This window comes from Lepus europaeus, chromosome 4 (genome assembly GCF_033115175.1).
Source record: "Lepus europaeus isolate LE1 chromosome 4, mLepTim1.pri, whole genome shotgun sequence".
In the NCBI taxonomy this organism is placed as follows: domain Eukaryota; kingdom Metazoa; phylum Chordata; class Mammalia; order Lagomorpha; family Leporidae; genus Lepus; species Lepus europaeus.
In genome coordinates, this window is record NC_084830.1 from 73,601,530 (window position 1) to 73,619,526 (window position 17,997).

The window sequence follows — 17,997 nt, forward strand, 5'->3', positions numbered from 1 at the left end:
GTCCTGGCTCTACTACTGATTCCAGTTTCCTGTTCATGCATACCCTGGGAGACAACAGCTGGTGGTTCAACTAGTTGGGTACCTGCAACCCATTTGGGAGACCTGGGTTGAATTCCAGGCTTCTGGCTTCAGTTTGGCCTCATCTTGGTTGTTATAGGCATTTGAGGGAATGAACCAGTGAATAAAAGATCTGTCTGTCTGTCTCTCTTTCTTTCTCTCTCTCTGTCTGCCCTTAAAATAAAATTAAAACTTTTTTGAAAAGTTCTAATATAATTTTGAAGTTAATTTTATATGTCAAGAAAAGTAAACATAAATCTGTTAGAATTTTTTCAGTTGCAAATGACAGAAACAAACTCAAATTGAAATCAGCATAAAATGGACACTGTTTTCCTTTCATAATTACCAAGCCTGACAGTTCAACTAACTTCACATATTGCTGGGTGAAGAGAGTACATCTTTCTTCCACCTTTTTCTACTTTTTTGATGCATACATTTGTTTTCATATTTTAAAATTTTTTTAAAGGTCTATTTTTATTTTTTATTATACATTTATTTATTTATTAAAGATTTATTTATTTGAAAGTCAGAGTTACACAGAGAGTGAAGGGGAGGCAGAGAGAGAGAGAGAGAGGTCTTCCATCCACTGGTTTATTCCCCAACTGGCTGCAACAGCTGGAGCTGGGGCTGAGCCAAAGCCATAAGCCATGAACCAGGAGCCAGGAGCCAGGAGCCAAGAGCTTCCTCCAGGCCTCCCAAGTGGCTTGCAAGAGCACAAGTACCTGGGCCACCTTCCACTGCTTTCTTAGGCACATCAACATGGAGTTGGATCAGTGGAGCAGCCAGGACTCAAACTGCCACACATACGAGATGCTGGCACCCCAAGTAGAGGTTTAACCTACTATATTACAGACTTTCTGTAGCAGTAGCAAATAAACTCTAATTATGACTCACAAATTTATAAATCTTAGGATAAAGTCCATTTGTCAACATTGCCAATAACTTACTCTGATTAAAATAATTTGGGACATATGACAATCTCCCAATCAATCATGTCCCAAATAATGGTGTATGCTAATTGACCACATCTGGGACATTGCTTATCCCTGAAGCTAGGACATAGTTTTGGCTCCATCTGAACCGGAAATTCTGAGAGTATAAGGAAAAAATTTCTGCTACATATTACAAAGGATTGTAAGTTTGATGGTCAATACATATTATTGTTGGTCAAGCTGACCAGTTTAAAGATAAAAGAAGAGTGTACTAGGATCCGGAAGATGAGAGTCTTTGTTTAGTATAGTCTTCAGGATTTATTTATTTACTTATATTTATTTGAAACACATGCACACACACACACACACACACAGAGAGAGAGAGAGAGAGAGAGAGAGAGAGAGAGAGATGGAAAGAGATCTTCTATCCACTAGTTCACTCCCCAAATGCTTGCAACAACAGAAGCTGGACCAGGCTGAAGCTAGGATCCAGAAGCTCAATACAGGACTCCTACATCAGTGGCAGAGACCACCTGCTACATCCTGGGATGTGTATTACTAGGAAGCTGGAAGTGAAAATGGAGCGAGGACTCCATCCCAGACACGGATGTGGCAAATGGATGTCCAAGCAGGGTGATGATCTATTAGTCAAACATCTAACACAGCAAATAACTAGACCTCATTTTGTTTCATTGTTTCAGTTAGAATTTTGAAGAAATAAATCCTCAATTTAATCTGTAGATTAGATCTTCCTCCTGCTGACCTAAGACATTCTAGAATATTCTTCATCTTTGGAGAATATTCTCTGGATCTTCAGAACTACCTTTCCTATTTTCCACTCTGGGTCCCATGAGGGTAGCTTTTATGAACACATCAACAGGTGCATTCTTATTCTCCCCTCCCGTCCCCCCTTCCCTCCCCCATCTTTCTTTCTTTCTCTCTTTCTTTCTCTCTTTCTTTCTCTCTTTCTTTCTTTCTTTCTTTCTTTCTTTCTTTCTTTCTTTCTTTCTTTCTTTCTTTCTTTCTTTCTTTCTTCTTTTTGTCAATGAAGCTCAATGGCATGTAATTATAAGTGAGAACTAAGAGAGGTGAGAATATTTGTGCCTTGACTCTCTTTAAGACTAGTAGATGTTTGTGGCTGTGTCCCTATATTGAAAATAGCTATTGCCTTTGATTTGCATTTCCCTGATGCCTAGAGATCCTGAGCATTTTTTTCAAATGTATGTTGGCCATTTGAATTTCCTCTCTTGAAAAATGCCAGTTCAAGTCCTTTGCTCATTTCGTAACTGAATTGTTTGTTTTATTGTTGTTGAATTTCTTGAGCTCTTAACCCTTTATCCATTGCACAGTTTGCAAATACTTCCTCCCATTCTGTCTGTTGATTCTTCACTTTGCTGAGTATTTCTTTTGCAGTACAGAAGCTCCTGAGTTTGATTTAACCCCATTTGTCAATTTTAGCTTTGATTGTCTGTGCTTCTGAGGTCTTTTCCATGAAGTTTTTGCTTATGCGAATGTCATGCAGGGTTTCTTCAATGTTCTCTACTAATTTGATGATACTGGGTCATAGATTTAGGCCTTTGATCCATTTTGAGTGGATTTTTGTGTAAGGTATAAGGTAGAGGTCTAGTTTCATACTTCTGTATGCAGAGATACAGTTTTCTCAGCACCATTTGTTGAAGAGACTGCCCTTGCTCCAGGGATTGATTTTAGCTCCATTGTTGGTGATAAGATGATTGTAGATGAGTGGATTGATTTCTGGAGTTTCTATTCTGTTCCACTGGTCTACCTGTCTGCTTTTGTGCTGGTACCAGGCTGTTTTGATTATATCTACCCTGTAGTATGTCTTGAAATCTGGTATTGTGATGCCTCTGGCTTTGTTTTAGTTGTATAAGATTACTTTAGCGATTTGTGGTCTCTTCTGTTTCCATATGAATTTTAGCATAATTTTTTTTTCTAGATCCGAGAAGAATGTTGTTATTATTTTGATTGGGGTCACATTGAACCCATAAATTGCTTTTGGTAGTATAGACATTTTGATATTGACTCTTCTAATACATGAACATGGAAGATTTTTCCACATTTAAATGTCTTCTTCTATATCATTCTTTAGTGTTTTGTAATTTTCATTGTAGAGATCTTTGACATCCTTGGTTAAATTTATTCCAGAGTATTTAATTCATTTTGGAGCTCTTGTGAATGGGACTGATCTTCAAAGGTCTTTCTCAGCCATGGCATTGTCTGTGTATGAAAAGGTTTTTGAGTTTTCTGTGTTGATTTTTATTTTGTCACTTTACTAAACTCTTTTATGAGTTCCAATAGTCTCTCTTTTGGATCCCCTAAATATAGAATCATGTCATCTATAACCAGGGATAGTTTGACTTCCTCATTTCCAGTTTGTATCCCTTTGGTGTTTCTTTTTCTTGCCTCACAGCTCTGGCTAAAACTTCTAGTACTGTATTATATAGCAATGGTAAGAGTGGGCATCCTTGTCTGGTTCTGGATCTTAGGAGGAATGCTTCTAGCTTTTCCCCATTCAATAGGATGCTGGCTTTGGGTTTGTCATAAATTGCCTTTATTGTGTTGAAGAATGTTTCTTCTATATCCAATTTGCTTAAGGTTTTCATCATGAAAGGCGTTATATTTTGTCAAATGCTTTCTTTGCATCTTTTGTATTTTTTTTGTTTCAATTTTGCATATTTCTTCTCTAATTTTAATTATTTCTTTCCTCCTACTATTTTGGGGTTTGGTTTGTTGTTGTTTTTCTAGGTCTTTAACTTGCATTGCTAGCTCATTTATTTGATACTTTTCCAATTACTTCATGCAGGCACTGATTACTATAAACGTCCCTCTTAACACTGCTTTTGCTGTATCCCATAAGTTTTGACATGATGTATTGTGGTCTTCATTCATTTCCAGAAACTTTGGTTTACTTTTTTTTTAAATATTTACTTGTTTATTTGAAAATTGGAGTTACACATAGAGAGAAGGAGAGGTAGCAAGAGAGAGAGAGGTATTTTATCTGTTGGTTCACTTCCCAAATAGCTGCAATGGCTGGAGCTGGTCCTATCAGAAGCCTGGAGCCAGGAGCTTCCTCTGGGTCTTCCCATGCAGATGCAGGGGCCCAAGGGCTTGGTCCATCTTCTACTGCTTTCCCAGGCAACAGCAGAGAGCTGGATTGGTAGTGGAGCAGCCGGGACTCAATATGGCACCCATATGGGATGCTGGCACTGCAGGCGGCTTTACCCACTATGCCATAGCGCCAGCCCCCTTTTTTTAATTTGTTTTTGTTTGTTTGTTTGTTTGTTTTTAAAGATTCATTTTATTTATTTGAAAGACAGAGTTACAGAGAGAGGCAGAGACAGAGAGGGAGGTCTTCCATCTGCTGGTTCACTCCCCAGATGGCTGCAATGGCCGGAGCTGCACCGATCTGAAGCCAGAAGCTAGGAGCTTCCTCTGGGTCTCCCAAGTGGGTTCAGGGGCCCAAGGACTTGGGCCGTCTTCTACTTATCTCTCAGGCCATAGCAGATCAGAAGAGGAGCAGCCGGAACTAGATCTGGTGCCCATATGGGATGCTGGAGCTTCAGGCCAGGACTTTAATCCACTATGCCACAGTACTGGCCCCTTGATTTATTTTTGATTTCTTCTATTACCCATTTTTTATTCAGAACATGTTGTTCAGTCTCCATGTGTTTGCATATGATCTGGAGATTCTTTTTTTTTTTAAAGTATTTATTTATTTGAAAGTCAGAGTTACACAGAGAGAGGCAAGGCAGAGAGAGAGAGAGAGAGAGAGAGAGAAAGAGAGAGGTCTTAGAGAGAGGTCTTCTATCTGCTGGTTCACTCCCCAATTGGCTGCAACGGCCGGAGCTGCACCAATCTGAAGCCAGGAGCCAGGAGCTTCTTCCAGGTCTCCCATGCAGGTTCAGGGGCCCAAGCACCATCTACCACTGCTATCCCAGGCCATAGCAGAGAGCTGGTTCAGAAGAGGAGCAACTGGGACTAGAACTGGTGCCCATATGGGATGGCGGCACTTCAGGCCAGGGCATTAACCCACTGTGTCACCGCGCCGGCCCCTGGAGATTCTTGAGTTGCTTATTTCCAGCTTCATTCCATTGTGGTCAGAGAAGTTGCAGGGTATGGTTTTTATTTTTATTTTTTAATTTGCTGAGACTTGCTTTATGGCCTAGTATATTGTCTATCCTAGAGAAAGTTCCATGTACTGATGAGAAGAATGTGAATTCTGCAACTGTGGGGTGAAAATCAGATATTAGGTCCATTTTGTCCCTAGTGTTGATTAGTTATGCTGTTTCTTTGTTGATTTTTCTGTCTAGTTGATCTGGTCATTGATCAAAGAGGGGTACTGAAGTCCCCTATTACTATTGTATTGGAATCTTTAGATTTGTTAACAATCCTTTTCAATAGCCTGTAGAGGGCTGGCCCTGTGGTGTAGCAGATGAAGTTGCCACCTGCAGTGTCGGCATCCTGTATGGGTGCTGGTTTGAGTCCTGGCTGCTCCACTTCTGATTCAGCTCTCTGCTGTGGCCTGGGAAAGCAGTGGAAGATGGGTCCCTGCACTGCTGTGGGAGACCTGGAAGAAATTCCAGGATCCTGGCATCGGATCAGTCCAGCTCTGGCCATTGCGGCCATCTGGGGAGTGAACTAGTGATTAGAAGACATCTCTCTCTCTCTCTGTGTGTCTCTCTGTCTCTCTGTGCTTCTGCCTCTCTGAAACTCTGCCTTTAAATAAATAAATAAATCTTAAAAAAAAGAAAGGAAAGATTCAATGAGAGCTGACTTTAAAAAACAATAGCTAGTATCCCTTTAATTTGGTACATATACATTTATTATAGTAACATCTTCCTGTCGAAATGATTCCTTAATCATTACATAATGCCCTTCTTCATCTCTTTTAACAGTTTTTGTGTTAAAGTCTATTTTGTCTGATATTAGGATGGCAACACCCGCCCTTTTTTGCTTTCCATTAGCATGGACTATATTTTTCCATCCTTTCACTTTCCATCTGAGTGTATTTTTGTTGGTGAGATGTGTTTCTTGTAGGCAGCAAATAGATGGGTTTTGTTTTTTAATGCATTCAGCCAGTCTATATCTTTTAACTGGAGAGTTGAGGACATCTACATTCAAGGTGACTATTGATAAGTAACTGCTTGGCCCTGCCATTTTCCCAAAAATATTTCTATTGTTTACTTTGGATTTCTTTTGTACTTTTACTTGAGGATTTTCTGCTTTCACCTTCTTTCATAATGATGGCTATCTTTCTGTGTTTCTGTGTATAGCACATCCTTAAACATGTTTTGTAAGGCTGTGCAAATGGTGATAAATTCTTTCAATTTCTGTTTGTTGTGGAACGTCTCTATTTCACCTTCATTCATAAATGAGAGCTCACTCCAGTTAGAATGGCTCTCTCACAGAAATTAACAAATAACAAGTGAGAATGTGAACTGGTGTATTCACTGTGGAAGACAATATGGAGATATCTCAGAAATCTGAATATAGACCTATATTCAGGCATGAATGAAAGAGTAACTTTTCCAGGGAGGGAAGTGTAACTATGTTCCTAAATCTATATATATGAAATACATGAAACTTTTATAACTTAAATAAAATTAAAAAAAGAAAAAATAATAAAATAAAAGAAAATTCCTATTGTCTATAATTATAGCTACAGCACTCACTAGGTTGCTAGCTGCCTCTATCCCTTATCTGTTTCCAGCATGGGGTGGGCAGACTTTGCCTCTGATTGCTAGATTTGGGGTGCTTTACTGTCCTGTGTTGATTTCCTCTAATGCTACCTTTCTTTTAATAAATCTAATTAATATCTTAATGAAATTCTATTCAAACACCTCTTTTGAGTATACTGTACATTGTGTTTTGGGACCCTGACTGATAAAGCTCTAGACACATTTCTTATTGAATTTTTGGTATCTTGGTCTATATATCAAATACATATCACATTCAATGTTTGTAAAATTGAGTTTAGAATCTCAATCAACTCAAGGATGTTTCTTCTCTTTGTGCAGTGCCATTCACCTGTCATTCAAGCCTGCAACTTTGAAAAACATCCTCAAATGCTCATTCTTCTTTTCATGATATTCAATTGGCTATCAAATGTTATCAGCTTCACCTCTTAACCATCTTCAAAATGTAATCCCTGGCACCATGCCTAAATGGTTCCTCGTTGCTCCAACTTCGACTGTCTTTTCTTCCACTGGATGTCAAATTTTACATGTCTCCCTTCCCCTGTAACATGCTTCAGTGATTCTTGGTCACATACAAAAATGACTGAAATCTTTTTTTAATGTTATTAAGGCTTTTCATGATAGGAAAACACATGACAAGTGTTGTCTTAACTTTCTGGGACTCTAAAATTGTGAACATACCATTCTTTTCTCTACTTGTATGTCTTAGCACATATTCTTTTCTTTGCTGAAGTACTTTTCCTTTTCTCTACTAAAAGTATGTGGGCTTATTTAAATCTTACTTTCTAATTTATCTTCTTTGTGAAGAATATCAGTTCCCCATTGATCATTTGTTTTGCATTTCAAAAATGCTTTGCATGCACAATTTTGAAGCACTAGGTCTTTGCAATGTAGTTATAATAATGTTTTTTGTTACCTGAAATGGTCAAATTACAGCAGCAGAAAAATGACATGATTGGCAGAGTTTGGAGGAAGGAAAGGGGGGATGAATAGGTGAAACAAAGGGGATTTTTAGGTTTGTGGAACTATTTTGTAGGATACTGTAGATGTACAATGTTATATATTTGCCAAAATTCATAGGGCTGCATGGAACAAAGAGTGAAACTTAGTGTAAACTGTGGACTTTCCTTAAGAATACTGTATCTATGTTGGTACATTGATTGTAACCAAAGCACCATACTAATGTGGGATGTTAATAACAGAGAAGGCTGTGTGGATTGTGTGTAGCGGAGTGGGAATGTGAGACCTCTGTAATATATTCCCAATTTTTCTGTAAATCTAAAAACTGCTCTGAAAAATAGCCTAGGTCGTACACTGTGGCACAGTAGGTTAAGCTGCTGCTTGGGATGCCTGCCTACAATATGGGAGTATCAGTTCACGTCCTGGTTTCTCTGATTATGATCCACCTTCCTTTTAATACATCTGGGAAGATGACCGAAGTACTTGATTCACTGCTACTCACTTGGGAGATCTGGAAGGAGTTCCTGGCTCCTAGTTTCAGCATGGCACATACCTGGATATTGTGGGAATTTGGGGAGTCAACCAGTGGATGGAAGACTTCTGTTTGTCTATTTGTATGTCTCTGTCTCTTTCTCTCTGTCTCCATACCTTTCAAGTAAAACAAAAAGTAAATAAATAGACAAACAAATAAGTAAAATATATTCCACCTTATTTAAAAATAACTTATAATAAACAATTTAAAATAAAGAAAATAAATTAATGCCTTCCCTGCCTACCACATTTCCTAGATTTACTGTGAGTCTGAACTGAGATCATACATGCAAAATATGTTGCAAAATATAAAATGCTGCTTCACACAATCTGGAAGTGGCATTTAAGTAGCTGAATTACTAAAACAGAATCAACATCAATGAAAATGTTCAACATCAAACCAATTCTTGGCACATGCTGAGAAGTATCTGATTAGAAAACAAAAATGATAGAGGATAATGCAACGACTATAATAAAAACAGAAGGACTTAAATGGTGTGATAGAGGGCCTGTAAAAATAAGTTATGTAGGGAATCAAAAATAAAGCAGATAAAAGAAACTGTGAAGATAAAACAAAATAAAGCACTCTACATCCAAGAACGGTTTTCAAGAGCTAATGTGTTTGATGATGAATATTTTATTTGAATCAAGGCAGTAAAGACTAGTACTTTAAGCTATAGAATATTTTGTATGAGGAACAATGATTTTTATGCAACATTTAATGAGATTAAAAATTTTGGAAATTTGCGTGAATAGCATCATTGATTGATGTGGGAAATCCCATGATTCTGTTAACTAACAGGACTTCTGAGTTACATGGAAAATGTATTACAAGCTGGTTGTTGCCTGCCTCTGATGGCTGCATCCATCATAGCTTCAGCAGGTCCTGATTGGAAGCATAGGTGGTTCACAATGTCAGGGCACTTCCTCCTTTTTCAATGTCATATTTCAACATATATCATTCCTCCTGGGCTGCCCTCTAAGCTGGTTGACTAGTTGTGCATGATAAGCCAACACCAGCTGGAAAACACCACTGCCACATTAAAGTCCCCTTTCTGGTGTGAAGGGATACTGAAAAAAAATGAACTTTTCCAAGTCAAGAGCACAGATAGTTACATCTGCTTATCCACTTGCCTGGAAGGAGATTTTGCCTCTGAGTTGAAGCTCCATTGATTAGAGAATATTGTTTAATAGTTGGTCAGATATTTGGTGACTTGGGAGAGAATACAGTTGGAGCTGATGAAAAGAAAGGCTGGGAAGATGAATGTGGTAGCAGGGAGCTGGAATTATAAGTGGAGCTGGGACTCAAACTTAGACACTTTGATATAGGATGCTGGCAACCCAAGTGTTGGCATCTTAACAGCTGTGCCAAATGCCTGCCACTTACCATGGTGCGTTATTGTTTCCCAAATGCTCTCAGCTGTAAAATTAATATAGCCCAAGCTCTTCCTAAAACTTAATAAAAATGGTCATAATTATAATAATATCTCTAAATTTTAGCAATTCAAAAATGCAAGTTACATTAAAAAAATCTTTCTCTTTGATAGGTCTGAGAATCCTTTGGTGGTGTCAATGTCCTTGGGTTATATTAGGTTTCCAGTTCTGGGAGCAGAATCTGATATGGGATGCAGGAGTCCCAAGTAGTAGCATCTTTTTTTTTTTAATGATTTATTTATTTACTTGAGAGGTAGAGTTACAGAGAGAGAGAGGAAGAGACAGAGAGAGAGACACAGAGAGAAAGAGAGAGAGAGAGAGGGAGAGGGAGAAATCTTCCATCTGCTGGTTCACTCCCTAAATGGATGGGACATCCCAAGTTAGGCTGATCGGAAGCCAGGAACCAGGAGCTTCTTCCTGGTCTTCCACATGGGTACAGGGGCCCAAGCACTTGGGCCATCTTCCACTGCTTTCCCAGGCCATCAGAAGGGAGCTGGATCAGAAGAGGAGAATCCAGGACTCAAAATGGCGCCTATATGAGATGCTGGCACTGCAGGCAGATGCTTAACCTACTATACCACAGCGTTGGCCCCTGAAGTAGCATCTTAACTGCTACACCAAACACCTGCTGCTATAAATATAACTTTAATAATGTGATTTCATTTTACTGAAAAATATTTTATTTAACACTTCATAAAATGCTAAAATGATTATAAATATTTGTAATGTAAATCTATGAGATTATAGTTGCTGTGAAAGGAATTCATTAATCAAAAAACCTGAAAAACTGTTATAATCTCTTTTAATTACTTAGCAAAAAGTTCAGTATACACAGTGGCTGTAACATTGAAGCAATAGTACATCTGCTGAGCTCCTCACACTACCCTCTTGTTTTCCTTCAACAATTCATTTATGTCTTCTGTAATATTTTCCAATTAAAGTGATAACACACTCACACATTTATTACATTCAGACAACCTGTGAAAGTGAAATTTACAATAAAATGCATGCATCTGTGTTTAAATGAAAAAAAAAAAAAAACTCCTAGATTTTTTTTTAAGGCAAAGGGGATCTAGAAAATCTTTTAAAACTTTAAGCAACAACCATAGAATTGATTTATGCTACATGTATTTAAGGCTACAAGGTCAGGGTTGGCCTTAATTGGCATTAGGATTTTATGTATCCCAAAATATATATCATTTCAATTAAGTTCTAAATCACTTTAGACAAAAGTATGCAAAGGAAATTATTTTCCTATTGGCAAATAACAGAGACTTAGTCTGGCTCCCTGAGCTCTGTTCCAATCTCTTAATCCCTTTTCCTCAGTTTCTGGTGGGGAATTACATCCCTGACATATAGAAATGCATTGACCAAATACTCTACAACATCTGTAGCAAGCTTTGAAGTTTAGTAATGTGGCTGAGCTGGGGGTAGCAGCACTATTATTTTCATTGTGATTCATTACTTTTGACCCAGGATTTCCATGGATGAAAGCCCTCAATAAAGTATTTACGTTGTCTGTGTGTCAAAGTGCCACACTGATGACTGTGTCCGTCATGACACCTCTGCTTCCTCATTGATAAACTAGGATGAACCATTTTTATTCTATAGCTTTTATTGTTTTCCTCCTTTCTCCTTTACTGTAGCTTTGCCAGAATTATTTCATCAATACAGGTTAAAAGTGCTTTTTAAAGCATACATTCTTGCATTAGATAACATTTTTTACAGATAATTTCTGACCAAGAAACGAGGTTTTACAAACTACCAAATGAATAAGTCATCAAGAAGGGCTAATATTTAAGATATGTATACATGATGAGATCAAAGATAGCTACATCATCGTGATTTCCTGAAATCCTAGTAAAAATGAGAGCAACAAGTCTGTTTTATTGGCATCCACTAGAAATGCCATAAAAAATAAGACATTTTTCTCTTTCTTTGTCAATTCTATTTTAGAGTGATGTAAAGGCTATTGTTCCCAACTGGAGCCAAGGAATATGTCTTTATTATTATTGAGGCTTAGAGAATGTTACCCAGTATTGTTGTAGAACCCCTGTGGAATCTTCATCTGCACCAGTATATGTACATTTCATAATGTGAATTTGCCACACACAAAAGGATTCATTTAAAACTAATAATCTAATTAAAATGACATTACTTTTTCTCTCCTACATAACTTTTTTCCTGAAAATTTTAAACTAACAATAATTAAAATTGGCTTCCCAGGCGGGCATTTGGCACAGCAGTTAAGAGGCTGTTTGGGCTGCTTGAATCCAAGTTCTGGTTCTCCTGTTGATTCCAGGTCCTGCTCATGTAAACTCTGGGATACGATGGTTGATCGCTAAAGCACTTGGGTCTCTGCCACCAATGTGGGTGAGCTGGGTTGAGCTCTTGATTCCAGGTTTTCTTCAAAAGAAGAAAAGGAAAGAAAAAAAAAAGCTAGGAATTTAAATAAAAATGGACAATTAAAAAGTGAACAAGTTTGAACAGTCTTTGTCTTGACTGTTGAGGTGTAGTTTTTTCATACTATTTGTTGAACTCTTTACTTAGTGTAAGGTTAATTTTATGTGTATAAAGATAATTGAAAATAGGTCTTAGTAAAAAATAAGAATGGGAATAGAGAGAGGGGAGGAAGAAGAGGAATGTGGGTGGGAGGGAGGGTAGGGTGAAAGAATCAGTATGTCCCTAAATTTGTATTTATGAAATGAAATAAAAGGTTTCTGGGTAAAAAAAATAAACTAAAAGAAAACAAGAAAAAAAAAAGTGAACAAACTTTATTTTGCACCATTCTCTGCTTTCCTTCCATACACCCCTTTCAGAGGGTTTTGAATACTAACTGCTGCTCCCCGGTTAAGGCATCCCTTTGCTTTTGCTCTTGAGCCCAAGTTCATAGTGATGAGTCCTCTGACTCAGCCCACGTCAGCAGGGAAGCATGCCTCTACCTTGTACCCAGGCTGGACCACATCAGTCACCCCTTATACGCTTGGTGCTTCTGCTCCACCACACTTCTCAGAACTATTTATTTTTATTTATTTTTTTACTTTATTTTTTAAATTTTTATTTTTTTTTAAACTTTCATTTAATGAATATAAATTTCCAAAGTACAGCCTATGGATTACAATGGCTCCCCCCCCCCCCCGATAACTTCCCTCCCACCAGCAACCCTCCCCTTTCCCGCTCCCTCTCCCCTTCCATTTGCATCAAGATTCATTTTAAATTATCTTTATATACAGAAGATCAGTTTAGTATATATTAGGTAAAGATTTCAACAGTTTGCACCCACATAGCAACACAAAGTGAAAAATACTGTTGGAGTACTAGTTATAGCATTAAATCACAATGTACAGCACATTAAGGACAGAGATCCTACATGATATTTTTAAAAAATTGATTAATTTTCTATGCTATTTCCAATTTAACACCAAGTTTTTTTTTTTCATTTTCAATTATCTTTATATACAGAAGATCGATTTAGTATATACTAAGTAAAGATTTCATCAGTTTGTACCCACACAGAAACACAAAGTGTAAAAATACTGTTTCAGTACTAGTTATAGCATTACTTCACATTGGACAACACATTAAGGACAGATCCCACATGAGGAGTAAGTACACAGTGACTCCTGTTGTTGATTTAACAATTTGACGCTCTTGTTTATGGCATCAGTAATCTCCCTAGGCTCTAGTCATGAATTGCCAAGGCTATGGAAGCCTTTAGGGTTTGCCGACTTCAATCTTATTCCAACAGGGTCATAGTCAAAGTGGAAGTTCATTCCTCCCTTCAGAGAAAGGTACCTCCTTCTTTGATGGCCCCGTTCTTTCCACTGGGATCTCACTCACAGAGATCTTTCATTTAGGTCTTCTTTTTTTTTTCCAGCGTGTCGTGGCTTTCCATGCCTACAATACTCTCATGGGCTCTTCAGCCAGATCCGAATGCCTTAAGGGCTGATTCTGAGGCCAGAGTGCTATTTAGGACATCTGCCATTCTATGAGTCTGCTGTGTCTCCCGCTTTCCATGTTGGATCGTTCTCTCTTTTTGATTCTATCAGTTAGTATTAGCAGACACTAGTCTTGTTTGTGTGATCCCTTTGACTCTTAGACCTATCAGAGCCATCGTATGTGAACTGAAATTGATCACTTGGACTAGTGAGATGGCATTGGTACATGCCACCTTGATGGGATTGTATTGGTGCAGCCCAGTATCTGCATCTCAAACACCCTGCTCCCTTCTTCCTGTCCTGTCTGGAGAGGTGCCCATTCCGTTCTTACAGATGTCCCTTCCCTAATAAACTTTGCTACTTTTACTTTCCACTAAAAAAAAAGAGAACTATTTATTTTTAATTTTATTTATGAGGTTATTTAATTAATGTCCCTCTCTATCATGTACTGTCAGTTCCAAGAGGAGAGAGAAAGACCTTGTTCATGCTAAACACTACCTTCTTTTTTTTTTTTTTTCAAGGAAGATTTATTTCATTTATCAGAGTTACAGAAAGAGAGGGAGAGAGATTGAGCTTCCATCAGCTGGTTTGCTCCCCAAATGGCTGCTACAGCCAGAGTTGGGCCAGGTTGAAGTTAAGAGCCTGGAATGCCACCTGGGTTTCCCATGTGGTTGTCAGGGGCCCAAGGACTTGGGCCATTTTCCACTGCCTTCCCAGGTGCATCACCAGGAAGCTGGATTGAAAGTGTAACAGCCAGGGCTTGAACAGGTGTTCATATGAAATGCTTGCATAGCGGATGGAGGCTTAACCCGCTGAGCCACAATATTGGGCCCTCAACAATATATTCTTGAGGCTCAGCTTAGCTTCTGGAATATATTAGGCAGTCCAATAATTACTGTAGGTTGAAGGAACAAGAAAGGGAAATAAGAAGAAAGGAAGAAAAGAAGGAGAAAATAATGAAAGGAAGAAAATTGTGAGATTCTGGAAGAGGGGATAATAAGACAAATTTTAAATGCATGTGACTCAGTAATCATTTGTTTAAGATCTATTATGTGGATATTGGAATAGAAATAGGGATAGGGTAGCTCTACATTTAAATTGCTTCAATTTCTCTGTTCAAAGCATTAACTTGAGATGGTATCAAGGCTACTGTAAATTCCAGGGTACTTTAAAAAGCTTGTGGATAAATGGAATTAAGGGGCCAGAGCTGTGGCATAGCAGATCAAGCCACCGCCTGCAGTGCTGGCATCCTATATGGGCGCTGGTTCAAGTCCTGGCTGCTCTAAATCTGATCCGGGTCTCTACTATGGCCTGGGAAAGCAATAGAAGATGGCCCAAGTCCTTGGACGCCTGCACTCACATGGGAGACCCAGAAGAAGGTCGTAACTCCTGGCTTTGGATCGGTGCAGCACCAGCCATTGAGGCCAATTGGGGAGTGAACCATCAGATGGAAGACCTCTCTCTGCCTCTCCTTCTCTCCCTGCGTAACTCTGACTTTCAAATAAATAATAAATAAATAAATCTTTAAAAAAAAAAAAAATGGAGGCTGGCGCCGCGGCTCAACAGGCTAATCCTCCGCCTTGCGGCGCCGGCACACCAGGTTCTAGTCCCGGTTGGGGTGTTGGATTCTGTTCCGGTTGCCCCTCTTCCAGGCCAGCTCTCTGCTGTGGCCCAGGAGTGCAGTGGAGGATGGCCCAAGTGCTTGGGTCCTGCACCCACAAGGGAGACTAGGAGAAAGCACCTGGCTCCTGGCTTCAGATCAGTGCGGTGTGCCGGCCGCAGCAGCCATTGGAGGGTGAACCAATGAAAAGGAAGACCTTTCTCTCTGTCTCTCTCTCTCACTGTCCACTCTGCCTGTAAAAAAAAAAAAAAAAAAGAAATGGAAGCAAAATGCAAGTCTATTTAAGTGAGAAGATTTTGAAATTATATGCACTTTTTCAATAAAAAATAAGTTTCCATGGACTTTTTTTGAAGCTTTCCTTTAGAGTAGATCATGGCCTTATTCTCAAGGACATTACAAAGTATGAGAAGAAATGCAAAATAGATGCAAACTAAAATGCATCGTGAAAAATGAGCCCAAGATGAGGATTATCAAGAAGTGATGGCACACCCATTGTCGGCAATCATGTACCGTTTACTTAAATTTTATAAAAGAAGGCAGATGAATCAAGTAAGATAAAATACAAGCAAGGAATAGAAAATAGATTTATAAGCTGTATTCACAGAATCAACCAAAGAGTGACTCATTTTTTATATTAGAACTGTATGCACATACTACGGGCATGGTGTCACCTTCCCCTCAGGTTAGTAAAGGCCCCATGCCAATGTGCTGCATTATCCCTATGTGCGTCTCTGGAGCTGTGGAACACAGAGCCAAGGGAGGCAAGGCGTCAACGCCATCTTCTTCCTGGACACTCTATATGATCTCGTGGTGCCTTGTAGCAATGAGTTGTTCAGAAAGCCTCTTGTTTACAGAAATGTCCCAATGAGAAGCAGACGGAAATCAGATTCTATGAGTAAGCATCCAGCCGGGAACAGACGCCAGCCTGCTTGTTGATGCACGCATGTGGTAGTCTGTTTCCAGGCTTCCTCTCAGTGCCCTGCCTCCCTCAGCAAAGTAGAATCCCCTCTCATAGACTGCAGCTCTGGGGGAGCTTCTCTGTGTCCTAGTTCTTCCCTTAGACTGACTGCTAGGAGGAGCGTGAGGAGGAGTTGAGATATGTGGTTGAAGTGAGGTGGATTCTGTCACTTTTCAGTAAAGGCAGTGATAGTAGTTGTGGGGTTTGTTGGGCCTCAACTGCGGCGGGTCATTAAAATGTGGGTATTGGGGCCAGCGCGTAGTTGCAGTGGGTTAAAGCCCTAGCCTGCAGTGCTGGCATCCCATATGGGCACTGGTTTGAGTCCCGGTTGTTCCTCTTCCAGTCCACATCTCTGTTATGGCCTGGGAAAGCAGTAGAAGATGGCCCAAGTCTTTGGACCCCTGCACCTGCATGGAAGACGCTGAAGAATCTACTGGCTCCTGGCTTCGGATCGGCTCAGCTCCAGCCATTGTGGCCAACTGGGGAGTGAACCAGCCTATGGAAGACCTCTCTCTCTCTGGCTCTACGTATCTCGGTAACTCTGTCTTTCAAATAAATAAAATCTAAAAAAGTGGGTACTTCATGCCATTTATTTTAAAAACTCTTTATTTATATATTTGTTTATATTTATTTATTTTGGAGAGAGAGACAAATAGAGGCCTCCTATAGCTGGTTCACTCCTCCAATGCAGCCTGGTTGAGGCCAGGACTCTGGAACTCCATCCTGGCCTCCCGCATGGGTGACAGAGGCCCAAGCACTTGAGCCATCTTCTCCTGTCTGCCAGAATGCATTAGCAGGAAGCTGGATCAGAGTAGAGGAGCTAGGTTAAAAGGAATGAAATTCTACCATTGGAACAAAATGGATGCAACTAGAGAACATCATGCTGAGTGAAATAAACTGGACCCAGAAACAAAGATACTGCAAGTTCTCTCTTATACATGGGAGCTAAATAAAAAAACAAACACAAAAGATCCCAGTAGAAAGAACGAGGCCATCAAAGGAGGTACCTTTCTCTGAAGGGAGGAGAGAATTTCCATTTTGACTATGACCTTGTCTAAATAAGATCGAAGTCAGCGAACTCAAGAGGCTTCCATAGCCTTGGAAACTCATGACTAGAGCCTAGGGAGATTACTGATGCCATAAACAAGAGTGTCACATTGTTAAGTCAACAACAGGAGTCACTGTGTATTTACTCCTTATGTGGGATCTCTGTCCTTAATGTGTTGTCCAGTGTGAATAATACTATAACTAGTACTGAAACAGTAGTTTACATTTTATATTCTGTGTGGGTGCAAACTGTTGAAATCTTTACTTAATATATACTAAATCGATCTTCTGTATATAAAGATAGTTGAAAATGAATCTTGATGTGAATGGAATGGGAGAGGGAGCGGGAGATGGGACGGGTGCGAGTGGGAGGGAAGTTATGGGGGGGGGAAGCCATTGTAATCCATAAACTGTACTTTGGAAAATTATATTTACTAAATAAAAGTTTAATAAAATAAAATAAAATAAAAAACACAAAAGAAAGAAAAAATAAATGTGCATATCAGTATTGCTGAAAATATCATTTTGTGTTTGTTTTGTATATTTGTCAAACTGATGGCTAAGAATTTTATATTACAGGGCTGGTGCTGTTGTGCAGCTGGTAAAACCACTACCTGCAGTGCTGGCATCCCATATGGGCTCCAGTTCAAGTCCTGGCTGCTCCACTTCTGATCCAGATCTATGCTAACGGTCTGAGAAAGCAGTAAAGATGGCCCAAGTGCTCAGGTGCCTGCACTTTCATGGGAGATTCGGAAGAAGCTCCTGGCTTCAGATTGGCTCAGCCCCAGACATTGGGGTCATC